Source organism: Alligator sinensis, unplaced genomic scaffold (assembly GCF_000455745.1).
Source record: "Alligator sinensis unplaced genomic scaffold, ASM45574v1 scaffold232_1, whole genome shotgun sequence".
In the NCBI taxonomy this organism is placed as follows: Eukaryota; Metazoa; Chordata; order Crocodylia; family Alligatoridae; genus Alligator; species Alligator sinensis.
Genome location: NW_005842517.1, coordinates 998,571 through 1,016,901, shown reverse-complemented (window position 1 = coordinate 1,016,901; position 18,331 = coordinate 998,571). Strand labels below are relative to the sequence as shown.

The 18,331-nt window shown below is 43.2% G+C and overlaps 1 protein-coding gene across 6 annotated transcripts in view; it reads left to right on the top strand.

The window, feature by feature from the left end:
* The first annotated feature begins 1,074 nt into the window (after window positions 1–1,074).
* Window positions 1,075–18,331, top strand: part of FAM53B (family with sequence similarity 53 member B) — a 145,500-nt gene continuing 128,243 nt past the window's right edge. For 2 of the 6 annotated variants that reach the window (XR_003095891.1, XM_025213274.1), the window contains exon 1: window positions 1,075–1,437. The gene's annotated coding sequence lies outside the window, so the exon portion shown is untranslated. The other 4 variants (XR_003095892.1, XM_025213275.1, XM_014523652.2 and 1 more) reach the window with 3 other exon arrangements.

The window sequence follows — 18,331 nt, the reverse complement described above, 5'->3', positions numbered from 1 at the left end:
TGAGGGCAGCTGGTGCCAGGGTCCTGGCAGGGGCAGCAGAGAGTCTCGATGCCAGACTATGGCTCCCATCCACTGGACCATAGAGGCAGCTCCTGCCCATGCTGCAGCTCTGTGCCTGCTGTGGGCACACACTACTCCCTGCCCCACACTCCCTGGGGGCAGGCCAGGAGTGAGGATCACCAGCAGGGCTGGGGGGTGGGGGGACTGTGGGTCAAGACTGAGGGGCACTGGCAGGGCTGGGGGGCTGTGAGTCAGGAGTGAGGGGCACTGGCAACTTGCACTGTGCAACCTGAACAACGATGTCACTTGGGAGTAATGGAGGGCCACGTGTTGATATTGCTGATAATGTTTTCCTGTTGATGTTGATTTCTGTCTTTAAAATGAACACTGCTGAGTTGCTTTACCTTGTGTGTAATATGTTTTGGGGCCAAAATACTTGTGCGTTTTCTCCTTAAACTATTTACTGGGTGGGGACCAGCCAATGATGTTTCCAAATGGGTCCTGGTACAAAAAAGGGTGAGAACCACTGCTCTAGACAGCACTCTCCATCCACCTCTGCATTTTCATGAGCGCAAAGTTCACGCCTATATTTTTAGTAAAAGAAAAGTGGGGTGGGGGATAAAGACGGCTGTACTCTGACTGAGAAGATAAAAACACCCCGCCGCACCGTGTTCAAATGTTTGCGTGGGGATCCCTGCATACCAGCAGGAGTCACTCTAGGCCTCCTAATGGAAATTGAGGAAATGAACCGCTTTCAAAATCATCTAAGGTCAAAGTCAATCACCGAATTGGAGGTTAAGAAGCGATTTCATAGATTTCATAGACATTACATACTTGAAAGAAGAACAGCACAAAGCCAGTACTAGCTAGTAAGTTTTGCAGCATCCTTGACCACGTATGAAATCGTTGCCTGTCTGCTGCTTTTCCCCTTGGTTTCAATGAGCTTGATGACAGCTGAAGGGCTGAAGTTGCCTCCGACTTCCCAAGCGGCTTCCCCCCGACCCGACCCTACCCGACCCCCGCCGCAGCACGAGCTTTTGGAGGCGGCAGCATTGCTCAGTCCTAGGTGTGGGCTCTCTCTCTCTCGCTCTCTCCCGGCCCGGGGCGCTCCGCGCGGAGCCGAGCACAGCGCTGCGGGCAGCCCCCGGCCCGGGCGCACCGAGACGAGCACCGGGGGCGGCGGGGAAGCGGCTCCGGGAGGGGAAGGCATGTGCGAGCGGGCGAGGAGCTCAGGAAGTGACAAGCCCGATTTCCTCTGGGCGGAGCGCTGCGGCCCGGCGGGGGAGGCCGGCAGCTCCCGCCGCCCGGGGACGCGATGCCCGGCCGCACAGTAAGGCGCGGGGCGGAGCGCGGGGCGGGCGCGGGGCTGCCTTCCCGGCCGCGGCGGGGCAGCAGCGCGTAGCGGAGCCCGGGCCCCCGCTTCCCTCCTGGACCCAGGTGGAGGCGCGTGTCTTGTTGTGCGTGTGTGTCCTTGTCTTTGTGCTGGACCGGGGGAGGGCGGGGACGTGCCCCGCCTGCGCCCGGGCACGGGGAGAAGGGACGGTGGAGCGGGGTTGGGGAGGGAAAGTTTGGGCAGCTCTTTTGTTTGCGGAACTTTGCATGGATGCTGAGCAAGTCCCCTTGGTGCCAGCCGCCGCGGTCCCTGCAGCCCGCGTGCCCCCGCGCTGGAGCAGCGCCTCTCCCGCAGCTGCTGGGGCTCCGCGTGTCCCTCCCGCGGCCCGCAGGCAGCCCCTCCAGGTGTGGTTGTGTTTTGTTTTGTAAGGGTGTGTGTTTTGTCCATGCTGCTCTGAGGAAGATGGTGAACAAAGAAAAGCTCTTGGCTGCGTTGGATGAGTGGTATTCTGCCTCCTATAGGCGACACTGCCGGGGATGATGTACAAGGTCCCTTCTGGGCCTGTCACCTCCGCGCCCGCCCGCCCGTCCATGCGCTGCTGTGCCTGGAGGTGCAGGTGTGCGGCTGCTGTCATGCAAAGGGCGCTTCTGGAGCCGAAGACTTTGGGCTGACGGGTGTCGGATAGGAGGAGAAGTTAGGATGGGTTGTTTCCTGAGCTTTTTTGGGGTGCCTTCAAGGCCCCGGGACATGTTTGCCGCATGCCTTGGATGATATTCAGAGGGCTTTTTGCTGTGGAAAACGGGAGAGCTTACTTGCATTATGGGCTAATAGCTATAGTTACTGGTAATAGGAGGACCGGTGTCTTGCTGAGCCTGCTCACAGCAGGCAAATAGCTGCCACAGCATTCGCTGGTCCTTGTGGTGCATGATCTTGTTAATAGAGAAAATCATGTTGGTGAGAAGTCATTACTAAGGATGGCAAAAGGAACGGCAGATCTTGTGAAATTATTCTGTTTATTGTCAGTTTTGTCATGGGCTCTGGGTTCATCTTAATTCTAGTACACTTGGTGGCAAACTTAGCACAGCTATGGTTTTGAGACTGGTTAATGCGCTGCACACTTTTACCGCTCTGAGATAAGTTGGGATGGAAGCAAACTATGTATTCTGTAATGCCTCCTTGTTTGCATTATTGCCTCTCCCCCCTCCTCTCATGGAAGCATTATATCTTTGCAGAGAAGATTTAAGATGATTCTTTCATTCTTACTCCCAGCCATACAATATATGTAAGCTACCTAGTGTGAACACTGCCCTGAGTTCAGGAGATGTTAGTCTTATGTGATCTGGCTACAGAGAGTCTGTATCTAGCTATAAAACCAAGCAAAATATAATGGTGAAACTGGCATGTGCCTAGAGAACAGCATTAATTATGTGCTTTGATGTTGTACATTTGCTGCAGGATACAACTGTTTCAAGACAAGTTCAAATAGCCTAGCCAGGATGGGAGGTGGGAGTGGAGGTTGCCCTTCAAAAGTTTGGTCTGCAGAGAACTTGCATTTAGATTTAGTACGCTATAGCCTTTGTAATATATATTTTTTTCTGACAATATCAGTGTATTCCACTCTCCTGGGCCATGAATAAATGCTTAGCACAGCTAAAACTTGGAAGTTCAAACCATCAGCTAGAGCACTCTGATCCACCAGGACTTAAAACACACTGCCACCTGGCCATTTGACTCAATGTTATTGTATTGAGCCACTTGCCAGCTCTATCCTTAGCAGTTTATAATTTTCCCCTCAACAGGATACCCTCATTTTTCACATTTTCTTTTTTTCTGTTGGAAGCCATATTGCAGTTACATTTCCTGATAATAGAGGTGAGGGGAGGAGGAGTTTATATAAGTATTATTTTGTAAGTTCATTAAAGGGTTCTAAGAAGCAATAGGTGTACCTTTTCTAGAGATGTCTTAGAGAATTGAGAGCGCTTGAGTTTTATATAAATTTAATCCGTTTATGTATAAATGACTCTAAAGACCTACAGAATAGTTTAACTGTCCCAGAAAATACTATTGTAATTATATATTTAATCTCAGATTAAGTTCTCTCAGATTTTTCAAAATACCTAAAGAAAGATTGTACGTTAAGACTTTTCATATAGGGATTTCCCCCCATCCTTGCAGAGTCTTCAAATTGAATGTGTTTGTCACCAAAGGAAAAACAGAGGCAGTATGCATTCGCAATCAGTAGCCATCATGTCTGTAGCAGTTTTCAGGTACATTGGAGCAGTTTGGACTCATCTCCTTAAAACCCTTTTAACATGAAATTTAGAAAAAAAAAGTAGGCAGAACTGTTTATATAATATGCTGATAAACTGAGCTTCAGCTTGAGATTCAAACCAGATGTGGATGTTTTCTTTTTAAATCCTCCAACAACAGTAAGAGTATATTTTCACAGATTGCAAACTACTTGCAAATTGCAAAGGTAACACTATCTTGGAATAACCCTCTTTCTAAAAATACTGTACTCAGAGTGCCTTTATAGTTCTTTCTTTCTCCTGTTTTGTTCCATTTACCAGATTCCTCATCTCTTTCTTGAGAGCACTGTTTCCTCGCTAGTAGTGTTGCACATGGCATCAGCATGGGCAACTGTTAAGCTGAACGAACAGGCCAACTGCCACAGCTACGATTTCTAAACAACACCCCAAATAATTGTGTGCAGAGCATGTGCCATTAGAATAGCTTTCAACTAACAAAGTACTGATGGCCCTCAACCTGCCAGTGACTAGAGCTAAATATTTACTAGGTCTGTTTGCAAAACCTGAAGAGTTTAGATAAAACTTGCATAAATATTTATTTGGGTTGGGTCAAGTAACCCGTTTTTAGTTTTTATTGTTGTTGATAAAGCAGCTTGGAATTCAGGACACTTCAGACAGTTCTAACATGTACCTATTTTGGGCCTCAGCCCACACTAATTTTGGAGGAATATTTTTTATTGCCAAAGACAGAGGGAAACATCACTTTCTCATTAAAAAAATAAAGGCTGTTTGAAGCTGCTGAGGGGTCTGGAATGTTAAAAATAGTTCTGGTCTGGATGGATCAGTGGGCAGAGTGGAAGTGGAGCCAGTCGAAGGTGCATGGTAAGTCCCATTTATCACATGCTTCAAGCAGCTGGCATTTAAAAAAAAACAAAAACAATGTACCATAGAATTGTTTCCTTATTCCCCCTCAAAGAAAGAATTTCCCCTCCCCAAAAGACACTGGCTGTAGAAGGGGTGCTGAAAAATTATGCTACATTACATAAATAAGTAGACAGAAAGCAGCCAAAGCAACTTTCTGTAAGTTCTGTATTTGGTTTTGTGTTTTTTTAATTTGAATCCCCAGATCTACACTTTGTTTCTTAGTCAGATCTAAAACAGGGAACCAGGATAGACTTCCTGGTTCTGGTTTGGATATGGTCAAGGTCCCTAAGAACAACTTTCATTTTTTTAATGACATATCAATTATACAAGACATAAAACCTTTAAGAAAATATCACAAAAATTCAGCACTAAAGAATTTGAACCTAGACCTGATTCCTAACCCTGGGCTTTGAACCAGAATGCTAACTGAAATCAATTCAAGATCTCCGATTTCCTGTCTTCGATGGATCAGATTCAGAAATAGAAATATAGACTGAACAGTGTATAAATCACACTCAGAATTGATTTAGGCTAGGGTTCAGGTATTTGAGTGCATGTATGCATATGTCTATAAACATATTATGTATGCATATGTAAAATATATGCATAGCCATATGCAAACATACCATGTAAGTCCTATAATCAAATAAAATTAATGATGTGATTTAAATATATTTTTACAATATAACACATTTGATTCAATTTCAGTATTTTAAGTATAACAAGCTTCAGTTCAATTTATTGGAATAACCAAGTGAATAATTTTTGCCAGAAACAACACCTCATATATTTTTATGTGCAGAACAGGCATAAAACATCCTATACATGACTAGAGGACTAGCTGGGTTCTATACAAGGTGTCCATGAAAAGTTCAGGAGATGTTTCTATAATGGTTTAACTCTTCCAGAAATAAAGGCCTTTGTGGCTGCTTTTTATACCTTTCTGTAATAGGTTCGGTGATGGGAAGTATGTGGCAGAGACCAGGTTTGCAGATGAGGGAAAATAAAAATGTATGAAGAGCCTTGGAAAATTTTGCATGTTGAGGGTTCCACTTTGGAAAATTTCCCATCATGTTACTGTGACTAAGAAGTGTGACAGTGGTAATCATGTCCTTACTGCTTAACCCCCACCCCGCTCACCTCTCTTGATGGTGAGGTGGTAGGCTAGTTTAGCAATCTGCACTGGGAAGCTGTGTTTTGCATCACAGGGGTCCTTGCAAGACCATGTAAAATTATCGTAGAAACAACAGCTTCTCTCATGTGTGTCTGATCCCAGGAGAGCTAAATATAAATTAATCAGCATATGGGACGGAAATTTTCCACCATGCTACTCAGCTGAGATTGACAGTGTATCAGGCCTTTAGGCAGCATGCTTGGCCCAACAGTCTCATGGCAGGCTAACTCCCAAATCTTCTCACTTTTCTTGCCCTTCACCCACATAATAAGCCACAGTCTCTGAGTCTCCTTGAGGATCATGTTTCTGAAAGGCCCTGTTTTGATCCAGTAACTCTTCTGCAGCACACAACTGTAGCTTTTACCTTGAGAGATGAATTTGGCTGTATAAAGATAGGCATCCCAATTCACTTTCCCCTTCTGGCTGCTGAAACCACATTTCTACCATGAGAATGCCCTAGCTCAGGGTGATCAGTCCCCAGCCCATGGGCCAGATCTGGCCTGCAGAGTCTTGTGATCTGACCTGTAGGGCTTCCCTAGGATCCAGAAATTTGGTGGGAGGGCAGCAGTGGCAATTGGCACTGCTACCACCTCCCATCACCAAATTTCCAAGCCCTGTGGGCCAGATGCCATGGCCCATGTGCACGGGATCCTGCAGGCCCACAGGGAACTGAGGCTAGGGTGGCGAGGCCTAATTTAGCACATGTGGGGCCATGGCCACAATCATGTCAGATTGGCTGACTAGATCTGGCCCACAGACCCACTCCTCACCATGTATCTGGTCTGCAGGGCGCCACTGTCTGCAGGGCGCAACAGTTAGGTGCCATTTCCTAATCTCTACTTTTGAAGGTTGCCCTGTGTCTTGCATTTCTGTCTTTACCGTTTGCCAGCTCTGTGCACACACACAAGGTGAATGAAAGGTTGCCCCTAGAGACTTGAAATACTAAACATGGAACAAATTTCTTCATACCTAGATATAGTCCTGCAAGGCTTGAACCAGAAAGACTGCAAACAATCAGCAGAGCACGACATTACCATACAGTGAAAGTCAAATTTGCATACTATCCTGGTGAAGGCTATGAATCCCATTTTATCTGAAGGTATAAGTTTCAGGCCTGAAGAATTAGAGTTATTCAGAAAACAGACTTATTAGCATATTTATTAGATTATATGCTACAGTAATCTGTGCACTAGCCATGTCTCAGACAGATGGTTATGGAATTTTAGAGAGACAACAAATCTGTCTACCTACCTTTTATGGTTCTCGTCCCTTACTTTGTGGGCACTCCTGTAGTAATATAATGAATTATATGTCATTCAGAGCATGTTCATGGGAAGGACCTAACAGGCTTACAGCATGGATTTACATGAATAACTCCAGAGAGCCTGACTGGACATATTTACACTGGTGTAAATTGGCAGTAACTCATTTGGACTCAATTGGAGATGGTTGTCTTCACAACAGTATGATTCCACTGAGTTATCCTGATGGATACTATTATAAAGAGGAGCAGGATCTGACCTAAAGCTTCAGTTTTGCCATCTAATTTTGCTTATTAGTAATGTACATGGTTTACTGATGAGGAGGGACTATATTTTTTTCATGAGAAGGTCATGCTGCCGCCAGAACCCAGCTGAATATCGCCTACTGTAACAGGCCCATGCCCATGATGGTGGCCATGACGCCCCCCTGGTGGCCCCTGCCTGGCTCAAGATTGACTATAACCCCACCTTTGATTGCTTGCCTGCCACACCTTGTTCTATGGAAAGTTGTGTATGGGAGGCTGCCTAAGGGCTTGGAGTGAATCTGAGTCTGTTACAATCACCCCTGGGCCCCTCCTGGGTATGCTCAGTCACAGTCCTGCCCCCACCAGCCTAGTAGACCCACTTGGCCTGTCTGTACCCCTGTAGCCTTAAGGGCTCATTGTGTGACTTTGTCCCTCCCCTACACCATGCCCCAAGCCTCGTGGATGTTACTCTACAGTATGGCACTTTGTAGGGGTCTTGGCCTTAACAGCCTCCTCCCCTTTTCCGCTTGCTAGGCCCGTTAGCCTAGCCTACGGTACTGGACCAGGCTTCTAGGCTCTAAGCTCCCTAACTGTGGGTCCCAGCAGTGGCCCCCTGGACCTTTGGCCCTTCCTGGGCCAGCTGAGTTCACCAGACTCACTGCCTCTGGCTAGCCCTGGCTGTGGTCCCTCTTGGACATCTAGCCCCACCTGAGCTCCTGGACCACCCTGTTCCCACATGCAGCCCCTCTCTGAGCTCCTGGACTCTTGGGGTCTCCCTAGGTAGCACTTCCCTTACCTACCAGTTCTCTGAGTATGTCTTGAGCCAGCCCTCAGCAGAGCTCAAGGCTAAACCACCAGTTTAACCTAAATAAAAAGCCTCTCAGACCTCTGGCAGGCACCTCCAAACTCTCTCAAGGTTTAACGTAAAACAAGGCCACATGCCTGCATCAACAAGCCTCTCTCTGCCCGGGCAACTGCCCCTGTTCCCAGGTCAACAAATTTTCTTACCCAGTCTCCCTGTGTGCTCAGGAGCCCTGTTGCTCTGCTGCCAGGAGCTGCTGCCTAAAAGGCTCTCCAGGCTGGACAGCCCCCCCAGCTCAGGCACTGGGCTTATATGGCTCAAGCTTAGCCCCATCTGGTCCGGTGAGTCCTTAATCAGCCCTTTGCCACCTGCAAGCTGCCTCTCAGGCTGCTTGCGCTCTTAAAGGGCAGGTGCACCCCAGTGCCCCGTCACACCTAGGTATTTGCTTAGAGTATTAATGCAGGATGTGGCAGGGGTACAGTGAACAGATCATGCGTCTGGGTTCTTTTCTCCAACTTCTATGAGCTGGCTACCTTTGGAAAGATAAAGTTGCCAAGCATGAGTTTAATTTTGAAGTCTAGCCCAGTTGGTATGTATCTCTAGACTTTGATATTATAAAATGTGCACATACAACTCTCCAGCTATCAACAGGTGAATCATGTATTGAAAGTTAAGAACCTATTCCTGCAATTGATCCACACCCAGCACTTGTTGAAGGAGGTTGTTCTATGAATTCCAAATTTTATTTCATAAGTAGGAACCTACTCAAAGGGCGACTGCATGGATCTCACGGAAATCGCAAAATCAGGCGGTCTCTGGGAAACCTGTGGGGAAAAAACTCAAAAAACTTACTAAAAATAAAATTGTCAGCAGTCCTCCCGGCTGTGCAGCCTGGCATGAAGAGGGCTGCTGGTATGAAGGTGAGTAGGCAAGATAGCTGCTGTCCCCGCCCCTCACCACTGATTGGCTGAGGGCTGCCTGTCATGTGGCCCCACGTGTCTCCACCCATGAGTGGTGAGGGGCAGGGCTGCATGATGGACAGCTCTCTCAGCCAGTCAGTGGCAAGGAGCAGGGCCATATGACAGATAGCCCTCTCCATCAATTGGGGGGAGTGGGGGATGGGGCGGGCATCATGATAAGTCCATGAAATGGTAGCCAACCCTACAGTCTACCCACAAAATTGGCAGGCTGCCTCCTCATCTTGAGCCTCCTCCCCTATTCAGAAGTGTTGCTGCAAAAAAGTCTTGATTACGAGGTTATTTGCAGGAACATATTTTATATTAAACATGTAACAAATGTAGAAACTGTTACAAATGCCAGTTCTCAATAAAATAGAATCTAATTCCTGGGATGAACAAAAAAGGCCCAATTCACCATGGTGTAATTTTGATGTAATAATTTATATTTGAAGCAAAGTTTAAACATTTAATGAGTAAATGCAGAAGTCTGCTGCATTTAGTAGGAGGAGGGGTTTGTGCACTGTACCAAAAAGGCCCAAGAGACCCTTGGAAAGGTTTTTGCTTTCAGAAAGTTATATAGCAGCATCATTGGTGTCACTCCACTGTAGTCCTCACGAGTCATTTTCTGGGTTATGTAATTCACCAGTTTCATGAAACTTGGTTGTAAAGTTTGTCATGAACAGCCAAAGTGCAGCACTTTTTGAGTTGTATTGTGCTATAGGTAAAGGAGTATAGTGGAAAATGTTTTCTTCAAAGCTATTTAGAGCTCATATATATTTGCAATTACTAAGTTGTGTTTTTTTACAAAAGTGAAATTCAGCAGTCATTGATCTAGCAGCTGAACAATCTTTCATCTCCTTGGGTTGACAGTTTGGAATCAGCCCATCAGAAGAAACTAAAAGTCATTATGATTGTCATTTTGTGGCAGATAAGAAATGAGATTTGGCAGTGGCAGTCATGAAAATCAACACCATTAGTGCATATTGGCAACTCTGCTGGCAAGCTCAGTAAATGAACTGAGATTTGACTGGGCAATGGGATGGAACTGTCCTTTTATTCCTAAATGCAATGTCTTTCAGATCTGTATAATGTGTGTTATTGGCAATATTGGCTGCCTTGCGATAGTCTTCTGCTTATACCATAAGAAAAAAAGGACATTAGTTTCCGTAGGGATTATTCAGATACTTTTCCCTTGCATGGAATTTTAATGCAAATATCTTAAAATTGACAACAGTAATTAGCTGCATCAAGCACAAGATTTCCTTAGGACCATTACTCCACATACAGCATTAATTTAAATAGATAAATAATTGCTGAGAAGCATTCCAGACTTTTGAAATCAAATGCAAGTGTGTGACTGGAACCTTCCAGTTGGAAGTGTGGAGACTAGGCTAGTTGTCAAATACAGGTACATGAACAATCACTGCCAATTTGTACATATGGTGGCTTTATAGACTCTGCTCTTCTTCAGCCTGGGGCCATCCAGACATTGGTCAGCTTCCTATCAAAACAACAGCACCTCAAGTCTGCTTTTAATATATGTTGGCTACCATTAATCCTAAGGAGCTACCTAGCAGTTGGGGAATGGCCCAAGGTGAAAAATAATACCAGCCAGGCCTCACGTGAATGTTGCTGTTTCTAGTTAGATCATGGAATCTGGGGTCAAGAGTCCTGGGTTGCTGTCCCAACTCTATCATTAATTCATGGTGTGCCTGTGGGCAAGTAATTTTTCCTCTTCGTGCTTCAGCTGCCCATTTATGCATTTGGAATAGTAATACTAATACTACTGGTAATAATAATACTAATAATCTATCTTTGCAAAAAACCCGTTAAGGATGTAAAACAGGGGTTGGCAACACTTTTGGGCAGAGTACCAAAAACACCCACAACCTCAACTTGTAAGATGTTGGCATGCTGAGATGGATGCTGGGGGAGCCGCGAAGGTCCCGATCATTGTTGTGGCAGCACAGCCCTGGCCCTTTCCCCAACATCCACCCTGAGGTGTACTTGTCAAGCAAAAGGCCTTCACATGCCATGCTCTGGCACCGGTGCTGGGGGGTTGTCTATTCCTGATGTAAAACATTATTAAGTGTAACAATACTCTATTTTTATTATTTATTTCTACAGGATAGCATCCTAACAGTTTAGCATGCCAGGAAGTTCTACCAGTGCTTTGTTTCTAAATGTTATTGAAGAGTGGCAATAACTTTGAATGGTCTGGATTTTAAAAAATGTGTGTGATAACCTTAGTATTACTGAGAAGCAGCCTTCTGTGCTTGATAATAGTCTTATAAATCACAAAGTCACTGCAAGTATCTGTTATCAAAACCCATTTTAGTACACTGTTTTGCCTCAGCCATTAAAAACCAATACTGTATTATAACATTCTTGAAATGATGAGTTTTAATACTGTTTAATAGATGTCAAAATGTGCTGGCAGATGGAAAAAAACCTGCAAATCCAGTACAATCATGAAGACATGGAGAGCATTAAAATAGCTACATTAGTGTTTTATGTTATCTCTGTTATAGATACAATAGATACTTCATTAAATGGATTATCTTTTATTATAATTGAAATATAATACAACTGAGTATTTTTTTACAGTGAAACAATCATGTTTAATGAAGATTTAAAGTTACTGATTGGTTCATTTGAAAAATAATCCCCTTGTAGTTTGTGTTGCACATCATATATATGTTGTTGGCAAAAATTACTTTCCCCATAGAGGTTTCAGATTAATTGTTATTATTGGATACAGGTCGGGAAGGGCAGAGACTGGGTAAAATTGCAAACATTTTTCATACATTCTATCTGAAAGAAGACTGAACAGTGGTTAAATAATTCTAACACTTCCTGACTGGGCTAATAATATCCAAACCCTCCCAGGTAATACGTGTTTCTCTGTTTTGACAAGTTAAGTATTTTGAACGTCATTGTAAAAACTCCACTCTTTTATATGATTGATTGGATTGCTAATGCCCTCCTTCGCACAATCCATTGTTTTAGTTATGCATATGCCTTTTGTATATTCTAACAATGCTGTCGTCTAAACATGCAACAAAGAGTACAGATTAAAGATAAAATAATGCTAGAACTGAAACAAGAAAATACAAGTTGTATGCAGAGGGCCTGATTTTTTTTCAACCTTTGCTTAGGGTGAGTAGCACTTACGCAGGTAGTTCCACTAACTTCAATGAGAGATACTTGCTTCTTGCAGTGATGAGTCAAGCTAATTTCACAGAACACAAAACCAAAAGATGCCACTGTGTTCCAGTTTTCTGACCTCTTGTGTAGAACAGGTCTTAGGGCTTGCTTCAATTAATTCTTGTTTAAAAATTGCCAGTGATGGAGAACCTGATGCAACTCTTGGTAACTGGATCATGTTACACTCTTGCCAACAAGACTGAAGACTCTATAATCAAAATTTTGTTCCCCACTTAAGTACTGGCAGACAGTGCTGAAGTCATTCTTTAGTCTTTTATGATAAACTAAGTAGATTAAGATCCTGGAGCCTTTTCTATAAGGCATGACTCTGAATCTGTGAATCATCCTCATGGTTCTTTTCTGAACCTTCTCCAATTAGCAACATCCTGCATGATCTCTAGACACCAGAATTAGCTGCATTATTTCAGTAGCAGTTGTACTAGTGCCAAATTCAGAAGTATAACTTTTTATACTTCCAAAGACTACATTAGCTGTTTTGGCCACAGCAGCATATTAGGACCTCTGATTATCCACCCTGACACTGAAGTATTTTTCACAGTCACTGCTTCTCAGGTTAGAGTTCTTTAAGTATGTCCTAGATGTTTGTTTGTTTGACTATCTATGTGGTTGCTTTAAAAGATGCATTGTTCACTGGTACCTAAGTTACTAGGTGATCCAGAACTTTATTATTTACCAGTCTTTATTGTTTATTATTTTACTTTATTATTTACCATTCCCCTAGCATCTGTCATTTTTACAGTTTATCAGTGGTTATTTTATGAAATCACACAGGTTACTAATAAAAATGTTAAATAGGCTAGGCCAAGAATTGGTCCCTTCGGCACCTCACTAGAAACATTCCCAGTTCTCCATTTACAATTAGAGATATGTTTGCTAGCCAGTTTTCAAAGCAAACAATGTGTGCCATCATACTTTTGTATTGTTTTTTGTTTCTGAATCAAAATGTTCCGAGGTACAAAGTCAGATGTCTTTATGGAGGTCTAAATATACTATATCAACACAATTACCTTTACCAACTAAATTTGTAATCCCCCCCAAATCCCTGGCAAGGTAGACAATAAAACCCACGGTGATTGCTACTAATTATATTTTCTTCTTCAATTCTTTATGAATTGAATCCATATCAGCCATTTCTTTATTTTACCTGGAATAATCCCATTTACCCTTTTAAATTATTGGCATAATATTGTCTTCTTTCCAGTCTTCTGACGCTTCTCTGGCACTTGTTCCTTGCCTCCTTGAAAATCAACATTAACGGTGTGGAGTAATCATTCACTGACTTTTAAGACTCCTGAATGCAAGTTACTTAGATCTGCTTATTTTTAAAAAGGATTGACTTTAGTAGCTGCTATTTAATCATCATTGCTCCATCTGACTTTTTCCTAAATGCAGAAGAGAAATATTTATTGAACACTTATGCCTTTCCTCATTATTATTAACAATTCAACCATTGTTAAGAGTTTTTTTCAAAATATTCTTGAAAACTCCTCATTATCCTTTAGTCCATTGGCAATAGATTTCTCTTTGTGTCATTTTGCTTCGCTTACCATATATTACCATCAGCTTAAGAAATATTAAGTGAAATTTTATTACTTTTAAACTTATCTCATTCATAGGGTACTGTACAAAGCATTTCACATGGATGTGATTCTGCCCTTTCTTTAAAAGGAGACACTTCCAAGTATTGCTCTCTCAAGAAAGGGGTTGTGCATATTAATTAAGTAATGTGAAGTAATTACAGTGTTGCCAGTTCTTCCAATTTTTTACTGCTTAATCCCGCAGCTGCTGCATTCAAGAGACTGCATAAGAATCTCAGTTTTCATTTTTAAGAAGTATGCTCCTGGCCCTCCTGGTTGCCAAGAAAAACTTGAAATATAAAACGAGTGCACCCGAAAGGCTCAGAAACTGAAAGGCAAAAGAAAAAAAAAGAACACAACATGTATTTTAAAAAAGTCTTATGATTTTTAGGCAATGTCATGATTTGCAGGAGGGACATGATAATGATTTGCAGTTCCTTAGGGTTGGCTATATTGTAATTAGTTAATGTAACAAGTTGATATAGATTTTCCCATGCAGTAAAGATGAGTTTTTTAGCTTCCCTGTTTGTACTGAAGAATCATTCATTTTTGTGCACTGACAAAATAACTGGCACAGCTGTACTTCCAAATAGCACATGGACTGATGTCAGTCTGGAAGCTAGGCTGGGATTCAATATTTAGGTCAGTTCTCCTCAGGATATTGTTAGAGAAAGGAGTTAGGGGGAGACTGGTGTTATGTTGTAGGAAGTTCAAGGGGGAGGGTGCCTAGTTAAAAGCCGTGGTTCAAAGCAGATCAACACTTCTGTCTTTTTCTCATCTCATTTCTGGGCTCCATATGTTGGAACTGAGGAGTCACAGTTTTACTTCCTGATTTTTTTTTTCTTTTTTGTGTGGAATGGAGCAAGAGGGAGTGGGCAGCGACTGCAACAAGGGATGGGACATACATATTTTCCAGTATATTGATACTGGCATGTTGAGAAAGTAACTGTTTATGCTTTTAGAGCCATATGCCTGCCTGCTACTCCTGGGGCTGTGGGCCAGAGAGGAGATTTGGAGGAGCATATATGGGGAGGTATCTGCTACCATAGCCTTACCACCATAGAGTCGTCTTCCCTTAAATACTCCTATGACTGCATAGAAGCCACCACCATGGCGCACACATCCATGGCAGCCCTGGGCCCCCACTGCTGCCAGGGCCCCTTGGCCAGTCAGTGTTGGAAGGGGGGCGGGGGGGTCACTCCACAAAAAACACAGAATTTTATGTTTTTTTTATCAGCAAATTTAGTTTAGGTTTTTTGGTTTTTTTTAAATGAAAACCTAGGATCCCTGGTAATTATTTTGGATACCATATTTTTAGCAAATAGCTCAAAGTCAGCTTGCTGTTGGAGAGTGTCTGTGATAATGTGCATTATCTTTTTTCTTTAATGGACATTCATACTTAAGTGACTTAATATATAGGAGCAGCATGGACCCTTGACTCATGGTAGCAGGTGTCTGCTCCTGTGAGCAGGGCTACTGTCTTGGCCATGGGGGCAACAGATAGAATGAAGATTGCACAGTCTGGCCTGCAGAGTACTGTTTATGGGACCAAAATCACATAACTGTTAGTCTCTTCATGCTATCTCCACCTGCCAGGAACTGAAATAATATGAAAATACAAGATTTGGTATTATTGCAGCCTCATAAATAGCTCCCAGAGGTATTTAAAATGCCAGTTGAAACATAAGCATAGATCCTACATCTCTATACATCTCTCTCTGGAATGGTTTTCAAGAAAAAAAAATTAGGCACTGCTTGGTGCTGGATCAGATGACAAGTGAGGAAGCTGGAAGTTGCTTTGACTTCTTTTTCAAAGAGAAAATCTTCATGTGAGAAGAAGTAGCTGAGGCATCAGTTGCTGTTCTTTATCACAAAATTAACCCAGTTGTAAAGGGCCAGATTTTGTCACTTTTATTAATGTGGGGTATTATCTGATTCCATTAAATGACTCCTAATCTTGTCAGCTTTACAGCTAGTAATGTCTTACCTCTTAAGTGGTGGAAGTCAATGGGACTGTTCATGCGCTGAACTTCTCACCTGCAGGGCAAATGAGTCCCACAGAGCCATCTCATCTAGCCTGCAGGGATCCCCATGGGTCTGGAAATTTGGCAGTGGGGAGCTGGAGGCGACCATTCGTACAGCCACCCTCCCTCCTGCTAAATTTCCAAGCCCCAAACCCCACACTTGCCTCTTTGCCTGCCAGACTGGTCCATGCTCCCTCCCCACACTTCCGGATCAGGGCTGGGTTATGCCGCACAGTAATGCTAATTTGCCCTTGATTTCTAAAGATATCTGCATCCACTTAGTTTGGTTAGCTCAGAAGGCAGGACACCTGCTACAAAAATTTCTCTTTTGTCTTTTCATCTCCTCACACCTTAACACTCAATTCCTGCTGCAGCCTCCCCAAGTTGCCACCAGCTCTGCTGGATGCTGCAGGTTTTATTTGCATGAGATATTCCAAATGTAAAGCTGAGTATTTTCGTGTAGTTGGCAATAACTAAAGGAAACTGCTTGAGCACTTCCCCCCAAAGCTTCCTTAATTTAGTACACTGGATGTAACCAGTCCTCTCTTTGCTCTGGTAAATTATGAAGAACAGGAAGGGAGAGTTCCCTCCCCTCTCTGTGTATTTCTGTATCTCAGCTAGAGCTATCAAAAGTGGCTCCTTTGCAGCCTGCACACGTAGTAACCATCTTCTGGTAACAGATTGTTATGTATTTAATGAACCCAAGGAAAACAAGAAATTTAAAGGCTGTAGGGCGACAAGAGTTTGCTGTTCAGTCTGCCAGATTCACACTAATGCAGACAGCTCACAGATGTTTTTCTTCTCATTTGTTAAAGAGATTTATGTATGGTACAGGGCTCAGAAGTCTCTTTTCAGCATGTCAGAGAGGCCTGGGTGGTACCAGCCGTTTGGAAAAGCAGGTTGAAACCCCAGTCAAGAGTCTCTCACTCTAGATACACCCCTCACCCTCACACAAAAGGAAATAACTGTCCAGAAGGTACTAACTCTGCAGAGCCAACCAGAGCAACCTAACTGGCTAGTCCTTAACCAGCTGGTAACTTACAGGCTCAGTTGCCCAAACTGGTGAGCTCTTGGGAATGGTTCTGCTGCCCAAGGAAGGTGTCATGTCAGTCCTTAACAAAGCTCTTCCGTGTAAGGCAGTTAAAGCCCAAAGGTGCAGAGAGCCACAAATACACGGAGTACTTGGAACTGTATGTACAGGCAACCCCCGCGTAGCGCTCTTAATTGGTTCCTGACAAACCCAGCGTTAAGCAGAATGAGTGTTAAGCGAAACCAAAAGTATCTGATGGCCCACGATGGCGACTGTTTTTAATGACCCAAGATGGCAACTGTGAGCGTTATGATGAAACTCGCTGAGCGCTAAGTGAAATCAGGTATCAATTTAAAATGAGCATTATAGTGAAATAGCGCTAAGTGAGACAGCGTTAAGTGGGGGTTGCCTGTAATAAAATAAAAAGTGGTCTTCACTTACACATCTCAGAAAAAGATCATATTTGTCTCAGGAACTTATTGTAGCCAGTGACATTTTAACACTAACAAATAGATAACCACAACAATTTGTCCTTCTTCATTACTGAAATGGCTAGAAGTACTTTTCTTTCTCTGGTCCTTTGAAAAGAAAAAAAGCCAAAACCATTCCCATGACTCTGTCACTACCTCATATGTGGCATATGTCCTATTCTAGTTGTGTGGTATATGGGCAAAAATGTATATATTATTGTGCCTAATATTTCTGAATTTTTATTAAGATGTATTATGGCCTGTAAAACCAGCTGAGTGATACTTAATCTGGTTTACATCAAATGAGTAATAACATTTCCTTCCACTCTTAGATTTAGACAATTTCTCTTAGCCTGTTCTTCATATAAAATACTTTCTTTGGATGGAAGAGTAGCTTAAAAACTTCCTGGCTTTGAAAGGGGTGGCTTTCTGTTCATAAGTGTTTTCTGAGGCTTTTCAAACAGTAGCCAAGCGGAAAACTCAGAGCTAACTTCTCATATCCTTGGTGGCCATGGGAGGTGTCTCTGACAACACTCTTCATGTTAGAAAATTAAATACCAAAGCTGGCCCAAGGATTTAATAGATTTCATAGATATTAGGACTGGAAGGGACCTCGGAAGATCATCGAGTCCTGCCTCCTGCCCAAAGGGCAGGAAGTCAGCTGGGGTCATAGGATCCCAGCAAGATAAGCATCCAGTTTGCTCTTGAAGGATGCAGTCAGCTTCTCTTGATTCAAACCCAGATCCTGTAAGACTTTTGAAGTCTTTTGCCCTGTAGATGGTACCTATAATTAGGATTCAATAAGACAACATGCACCAAGTAATACATTATACAGGCACAACAAGCATGGAAAAATTGTTTCAAAAGTCATTGGGTTTGAGGAACTCAGATCGGTTGATCTGCTTAGTTCGTTTGAGTAATTTCAGTCTTAGACCTTTCCCAACTGATAATATATATATTTTGAGGCCTTACACCAGCATCTGTATTCTTAGAGCCACGTGAGTAAGCCAAAACCATCAGGAGCTCCAAGGGTCTAGTTCATACTCATACACAT